At 40.5% G+C, this 8,557-nt stretch overlaps 1 non-coding gene across 1 annotated transcript; it reads left to right on the top strand.

Annotated features, from left to right (window-relative positions):
* Positions 1-5,241: 5,241 nt before the first annotated feature.
* Positions 5,242-5,348, top strand: LOC137960680 (small nucleolar RNA R71). Its single transcript, XR_011114231.1, has one exon. It is a non-coding gene; the product is annotated as a small nucleolar RNA R71 (small nucleolar RNA).
* Positions 5,349-8,557: the final 3,209 nt, after the last annotated feature.

Here is an 8,557-nt window from a genome sequence, read left to right as displayed (position 1 = left end):
AAAAGTTAAAACACTATAACGACTACAAAAAAAAAAAAGAATAATAAAGACCCCCAGGAATGATACATAGTCTCCCTCGAAGAAGGTTTACTCGTATCAGCCGTACCCGTAGGTAATCATCCGTAGATGAAACCGCTATCCCACATCACACTTTGAAGAAATCTCCATGTGACTGGCCACTGAAGGCAGCAGGAATCACGTGCTGAACACAAGTCCTTAAGTTACTCACCATAAGGTTTTCATTCAATACTTCAAGATCAAACTGGTCAATCCCAGAACGGTTGTTTGAGTACAGACCTCTCAAACTAGGGACCAAAAGTCTGGTCATCGACTACTGGAACCATTTATGCTCTCAGTCGGCAAGAGAGTATGAATAAACCAAAAAAAATAAAATAAAAATAAAACTATAATGTACAAAGGGATAGAAATGTGGGGATTGCCCACAATGTGCTAAGTTTATAGTCGTAAGCAAGACTCTGACGCATTCAAGATGAAATGACAGGTTCCTCCAAGAAAATCACCATCACTTCCTCCGGTGTGGGGATATTCTCAAGGTACGGTTTGAGCCTCTGACCGTTAACTTTGAAGCTGGACCCATCTCCGTAATTGCGGATCTCAATAGTGCCATGAGGAAACACCTGTGTAACTTCAAATGGACCGGACCACCTGGATCTTAGCTTCCCTGGAAACAAATGCAATCGTGAGTTATAAAGTAAGACATTCTGCCCAACAGTAAAAGACTTGCGAAAAATAGATTTATCATGTAAAAGCTTTTTTTGCTCCTTATACAGTTTGGCATTCTCATAAGCATCATGACATATCTCCTCCAACTCATTCAATTGCAACTTTCTCTCCTCACCCGCTTGAGTTAAATCAAAATTTAAAGCCTTAATGGCCCAATAAGCTCTATGCTCAAGCTCAACAGGTAGATGTCATGCTTTGCCGAACACTAGGCGAAATGGAGACATCCCAATCGGAGTCTTATAAGCGGTTCGATAGGCCCATAAAGCATCATCCAATCGAGTGGACCAATCTTTCCTATCAAAGTGAACCGACTTCTCCAAAATCCGTTTGATCTCCCTATTAGAGATTTCCACTTGACCACAAGTTTGCGGGTGGTACGGAGTGGACACCCGATGAGTGATGGAATATTTCTTCAATAAGGTCTCAAATGCTCTATTACAAAAATGAGATCCCCCATCACTGATGATCGCTCTCGGGGTACCAAACCGATTAAAGATATTTTCTTTTAATAACTTTACTACCACTTTGTGATCATTTGTCTTACATGATATAGCTTCAATCCATTTAGAGACATATTCAACAGCAACAAGAATGTATTGATAGCCGAACGAGACAGGGAAAGGACCCATGAAGTCAATACCCCACACATCAAACAATTCAACAATAAGAATGGGGTTAAGAGGCATCATGTTCTTCCTAGACAAACAACCAGTTCGTTGGCATTTATCACACACCTAACAAAACTCATGGGCATCTCTAAATAATGAAGGCCAATAGAAACCACATTGCAAGACTTTAGCCGTGGTCTTTCTAGCACCAAAATGTCCACCACATGTGTGGGAATGACAAAATTCAAGAATGTTGGCAAAGTCTTGCTCATGTACACAACACCTAATGACTTGGTCAGAACACACCTTGAACTAATAAGGGTCATCCCAAAAAAAATGTTTGACTTGGGAAAAGAATTTCAACCTATCTTGTTTACTCCAATAATTAGGAATCTTATGAGTTACAAGATAGTTGACTATGTCAGCAAACCAAGGCAACTGGGATACTTGGAGAAGTTGTTCATCAGGGAAGGAATCATTTAAAGGAAGGAATCCTTCCTGAGGTACTACACAGATCCTAGATAGATGATCAGCAACAACATTCTCACAACCCTTCTTATCTCGAATCTCAAGGTCAAATTCTTGCAATTGCAAGATCCATCTAATCAAGCGAGGTTTAGTGTCCTAGATGGATAATAAGTACTTCAAAGCAGAATGATCAGTGAACACTATAACCTTTGACCCTAACAGATATGATCTGAATTTGTTCAAGGCAAACACAACAGCTAGCAACTCCTTCTCAGGGGTAGTATAATTCAATTGAGCATCATGAAGAGTTCGGCTAGCATATTGAATGACACAGGGCATTTTATCCATCTTTTGCCCCAAAACAGCCCCCAATGCATAGTAAGAGGCATCACACATCAACTCAAAAGGCAAAGACCAAATAGGGGGTTGGACAATGGGTGCAGTGGACAAACATTTCTTCAGTGTTTCAAAAGCATGAATACATGCATCATCAAAGGCGAAAGCAACATCTTGAGCAAGTAAATTCGTCAAAGGACGAGAAATTTTGCTAAAGTCTTTAATGAAACGCCTATAGAACCCAACATGGCCAAGGAAAGAACGCACCCCCTTCACAGAAGTAGGTGGTGGCAGATTGGCAATTAGGTCAACCTTGGCTTTGTCCACTTCTACACCCTGCTCAGACACTACATGTCCTAAAACAATTCCTTCTTTCACCATGAAGTGGCATTTTTCCCAATTCAAGACTAAATTGGACTTAATGCAACGGGACAATACGAGTGAAAGAGAGTGCAGACATGTATCAAAACTAGAGCCAAACATAGAAAATTCATCCATAAAGACCTCTAAAAATTCACCAATCATGTCAGAAAAGATACTCATCATGTCGTTGGAAAGTGGCTGGCGAATTGCATAAACCAAAAGGCATGCGTCTGTAAGCATAGGTGCCAAATGGACACGTGAATGTGGTCTTTTCCTGGTCTTCTGGAGCGATGGGAATTTGATTGTAGCCGGAGTATCCATCTAAGAAGCAATAGAAATTGTGGCCGGCCAATCGCTCTAGTACCTGATCAATGAATGGTAGTGGGAAGTGATCCTTCCGAGTGGCGGAATTCAGTTTTCTATAGTCAATGCAGACACGCCACTTGGTGGTAGTTCATGTGGGAATCAATTCACCACTCTCATTTTTCATTATCGTTATCCCCCCTTTCTTAGGGACAACTTGAATTGGACTCACCCAGGTGCTATCGGAAATAGAGTAAATGATTCCTGTCACAAGCAACCTGATGACTTCTTCTCTCACAACCTCCAGCATATGGGGATTTAACCTACGTTGCATCTCACGTGAGGCTTTAGTCCCCTCCTCCAAATGAATACGATGCATGCATATGGAGGGGCTAATCCCTTTTAAGGCATCAAGAGTCCACCCCATTGCCTCTCTGTGTGCTTGTAAAACTTCAATCAATTGTTCCTCCTACTTAGTACTCAAATAAGAGGAAATAATGACTGGTAATGAGTTCATGGGTCCCAAGAATGGATACTTCAATGTGGGAGGAAGTGGCTTAAGGTCTAGCTTGGAAGTTTCAAGAGGTTTGTCCAAGTCAAGAGGAAGATCCTGTGGATGTTCAGTTGTGATAACCTCATAAGCTTCCTCCAACAGAGGTACAGAATTGAGTAAAGAATTAACCTCTCGGAAATATGTTTCCTCATCAAAATAGTCCATGTCTAAAGATGTTATGCAAGACTCAAAAGATTCAAGAGTGGATTCGTTATCAAGCATAATAGTTTCTATATTAAATGCAGGACTCAGATCATCAGACTCAAGTGGGTGGTGCCCGGCATTAAATACATTCAATGAGACCTTAAATTTTCCAAAAGACAATTCAAACTCACCACTTTTACAATGAATGATAGCATTAGATGTGGCTAAGAAGGGACGTCCTAGGATGACAGGAATTTTGTTGGTCACATCGACTACTAGTTTTGTATCAAGAACAATGAAATCAATCGGGAACAAAAATTTGTCCACTTTTATCAAAACATCTTCAACTATTCCTCGTGGTATCTTGACAGAACGGTCAGCTAGTTGAAGTGTGATGGGAGTAGGCTTCAATTCCCCCAAACCTAATTGCTGGTACACAAAGAAAGGAAGCAAATTCACACTTGCCCCTAAGTCAAGAAGAGCTCTCTGGATGGTATGTTCACCAATGACACATGAAATCGTGGGACATCCAGGATCTTTAACTTTAGGAGGAGTGTTATGCTTCAGAATTGAGCTTACATTCTCAGTAAGAAAGACCTTTTTGTTAACATGTTGTTTTCTCTTCTGTGTACAAAGGTCTTTCAAAAATCGTGCATAGGCAGGCACTTGCCTAATAGCATCAAGAAGTGGAATGTTAATGTGAACCTTACTAAACAGTTCCAACGTTTCAAGCATGCTATCTCCTTTCCTAGGTGGGCCCGATAACCTCTTCGGATAAGGAGCTAATGGGACTTGGGTAGGGATCTGCTTGGCTGTTGGTGGAGAACTTGGAGGTTCTTCACTCAATGATGTGTCCCCATTGTCATCCTTTGACTCCTTAGACTTAGTGGTCCCTACCCCATTGTTCAACTCACGACCACTCCTAAGGGTGGTTATGGCTTTGGCTTGCTCATGGTGGGGTTTGGAACTCAACTCACTCTCATGTGTGCTTTTGGGGTTAGGAATGGTTTGACTCGGGAGTCTATTTTGTGTTTGTTCACTCATGTGGCTGGCCAACTGACTCACTTGCATTTCAAGTTTAGCAATGGAGGACTGTGTATTCTGCATGAATAATTGAAGTGTATCCTCAAGTGAAGGTTTTTGTGGAATCAATGGTTGTTGAGTGAAGTGTGGGCGCGGAGCTTGGGGTTGAGTAAACCTTGGAGGACCCCCAACCTGTGGGCCCTTGGACCATGAGAAATTTGGGTGCCTAGCCCAACCCGGATTATATGTTTCTGAAAAAAGATCGTTCCGGTTTGGTCTATGAAAATTCTGGACTGCATTCAAGTCCTCAATGAGCTCTGGGTAGGATGAACTAGATGGACACATTTGTGTGGGATGAGATGAACCAGAGCATATGGCACAGACAGTAGATGGGTTAGGAGCAGTGAACTCTTGGACACCATAAGGGCATCAATTTTTCTAGTCAACCCTTCAATCTTGGCCATGAGCATAGGTGTTTCACTAACCTCATAGAGACCCCCTCTTTTGGCTTCGTGGGATCTCCTATCAACATTAAATGACGAACCCCATTGCTGAGATTGATCACTCAACGTTTCAAAAAAATCCCACGCCTCACTAGTACTCTTACCCATCAAACTCCCACCACTCATGGCATCTACCATGGATCTAACCAGAGGTGTAAGACCTTGATAAAAGTATTGCATTAAATGTCATTTCTCAAACCCATGATGCGGACACCTACGGATCAAATCCTTCCATTTCTCCCAAGCCTCATAAAAGTGTTCACCCTCCTACTGCATAAAGTTGGAGATTTCTCTCCTGAGGGCTGTAGTTCTCTGAATGGGAAAGTACTTGGACAAAAATTTCGTGACTAAAGTGTCCCATGAAGTAATGCTGCCCACCTCTAAGGAATTAAGCCAAGACTTGGCCTTATTCTTAAGTGAAAATGGAAAAAGTCTTAACCGGATAGAGTCATCTGAGAAATTCTGGAATTTAAAAGTTGCACAAATATCTAAGAATTCCTTGATGTGGTAATATGGGTCCTCTTTCTCCAACCCATAGAATGTAGGGAGGAGTTGGATCACACCCGGTTTCAACTCATAACTGGCGGCAATAGTGGGTGGCAATATAATGCAAGAAGGTGATGTGAAGTGGGATGGGATAGAATAATCCCTCAGGGCTCTACGGTCACCTGCTGCAGGTAACTGTAATGGTTTGCCCTGATTGGCCATGGTAGCTCCTAACTTGACTTCGGGTGTTTCCTACAACAAAGGGAGCTAATGGTCCACCTAGGGAGCGGCGCTCGTGCATAAAAAGACAAAAATAAACAAAAGGAACTATCAAATTAAGCTAACAAACTTGCTACTAAAAATATGAACTAACTAGAAGAAATAAAAATAATTCCAAAAAATAAAAATAAAAATAAAAATAAAAATAAAAATAAAAATAAAAATAAAAATAAAAATAAAATAAAAAAAATCTAACCTAAGACTATGGAGAACAAAGAAATACGCCTAATACGTGCCTCCCCGGCAACGACGCCAAAAACTTGCTGTAGAATTTTAGTTACATCGATTTTTATACCTCGCAAGCGTACGAATCGTTCATGTAATCTAGCAGTAAGCGAGGGTCATATCCACAGGGAGGATTGAATTTCGTGTATTCTTCAGTCAACTAGCTTAACCAAATATGATGAATTAATATGAACTAAACACTAATTATATCCTAAATTATCAAGCAATAATTTAATTAACTATTTGCACAACAGGAAACGTCAACTCTGGATTTTATCGTGATTCGTGCCTCTCTCGAGCGCCACGTAACCACTAATCTGGATTCTCAATCCTTGCGTCTAGCCCCTCTCGGGCGCCTAGAGTTAAAGATAGAGATCGAATTACAATAGAATGCAGAGAATTAATTTCCTATTGTGATGATGCTAAAATTATCAACTTTGGATTTTACCGTGATTCGTGCCTCTCTCGAGCGCTACGTAACCACGAATCCGAATTCTCAATCCTTGCGTCTAGCCCCTCTCGGGCGCCTAGAGTTAAAGACAGAAATCGGATTAAAATACCAAAATCCAACCTCAATTATAATCTTACCCTACTTAACTAATTTAATCAAATATCAAGAAAACAAATCTTAAATAAACCTTAATTATCAAATCAGATTCAATTAACATTCAAAACCTAATTTCAAACCATATAAAAAATTAAATTCAATAATGACGAATTACTCCCCTTCTTCCTCCTCTTGCTCGAGCAGCAACTCGTTCTCACGGGTGCTGCAATTTCCGGAAATTGGTGGCGTCGGGTAGCAATAGTGAATGGCCGGAGGTAGAGACGACGCCGGCGACGACGGTTAGAAGCCGACGGACGGAGGTAACGTCCGGCGAAGAGCGAAACAGAGCTGACGTTCTCCAACTGGCTCTCTCGAGTCTCGGTTGGAGTCGGAATGGCTCCGGGACTGGTCGGAATATGTAAACGACGCCGGAGGATGGTCGGAAAGAAGAAGTGGCACCGGAGCAGCCCTCTCGGATCACCTCCCGGCCTGGTGAGCAAAGAATGGCAGCGTCGAAATCGCCGCGACGGAGACTCTCTCGAGCTCTCCTCGGGTCTGTTCTCAGTTGCCGGATGGTGGTGGACGACGGTGGACGACGGTGGCTCGGCGAACGGCGGTGGGGAACTCCTCTCGGATCCTCCCCTGTTTCGGTCGACGGTGCTCCTCTATTTTTCAATACTCTCCCTTTTCCTTTCACGCTCCTCCCCTCTCTCGTTCGACGCCTCTCCCTTTAAATGTGATTTTTTTTATTTTAAAACGATTTGCCCTAGAAATTACCTCCATTTCACTAAGGGCATTTTGGTAAATATCTTCTTCTCCACCCAAATTCTCCTGAAATTCCATAATTGAATCTATAAAAAGCATTTCAGGAAGAAATAAGACTAAAAAAATAATGAAATATAATTCAGGAGGGAGAAATATGCAATATCGACAGTGATTAATGCCAAATTCAATAAATGCTCATTTCATTTGAAAACCGATAAGTAACCACCTATAACACAATTATAAAGGTTATTCTATTATAATTAAACTAGTTCTCATGTCAGAATATGGCATCTATCACCTATAGATCCCAATCTTTTAATGAGAATAAAAAAGGCTCATTAAATTCTTAAGTGAACGTGCGGTGGAATATTTACCCGATTCCAACAAGCCATTATTTTGTCCATTTACTAAAAGCTAACGTAACGTTCATAGAAGATTCTAAAGTGATTTATCATGCATAACAGACGATATTTTTTTAAGGAATGACTTATGGATTGGGAGTCAACACTCACTTAAAAATCCCCCACCTTCCCCTTTTCCTGACGATTGCAAAACCTAATATATAATCACTAAAAAGAGTTTACAATCCCAAAACATTACTGACATTTTTTTGGAATTATCTCTCTCTACATTTGTGCATTGTGCATTTCCATTTTAGATGCATACTTTTTTCCTAATTCAAGACTTGAGTTTTCACTTTCCCTTCATCTTGTAAACAAAAAAGAGATAAAAGGCAAATACATCACAACAAAATGAAAATTTTAGAGTTTATGTAAGGAAAAAATTTTAAGCAATAACAAATGAAAGAAAATAAAATTTATTCACACATCACAAAAGAACACAAAAGTTTTGTTTTCCAAGTTTGGCAAATTCCATTAGTTCAACCCTAATAGATTTGAATTCTGTTAGAAAGAGATTTTTGTACACATGTTTTAAAAAATGGATATGCATGCTTGAAACATGTTAAAGATGCAAATGACCTATGGATCCAAACCTTTTCAAGTGAATAACAAACGCTCATTAAATTCTCAAGTGAACGTGAGGTGGGATATTTACCCGAGCCAAACAAGCCATTATTTTGCCCATTTATAAAAAGATGACCTAACGATCATAGATGATAGTAAAGATTTTGATCATGCGTAATGGGCTATAATTTTTTAAGGAATGACTTATGGATTGGGAGTCAACACTCAGTTAAAATTCCCTCACC

Source organism: Aristolochia californica, unplaced genomic scaffold (genome assembly GCF_029961685.1).
Source record: "Aristolochia californica isolate CCGP_79_NKW_82.1479 unplaced genomic scaffold, dmAriCali1.0.hap1 SCAF_3, whole genome shotgun sequence".
NCBI classification, from domain to species: Eukaryota; Viridiplantae; Streptophyta; class Magnoliopsida; order Piperales; family Aristolochiaceae; genus Aristolochia; species Aristolochia californica.
The sequence above is the reverse complement of the archived record's forward strand: the minus strand, read 5'-3'. Positions and strand labels throughout refer to the sequence as shown.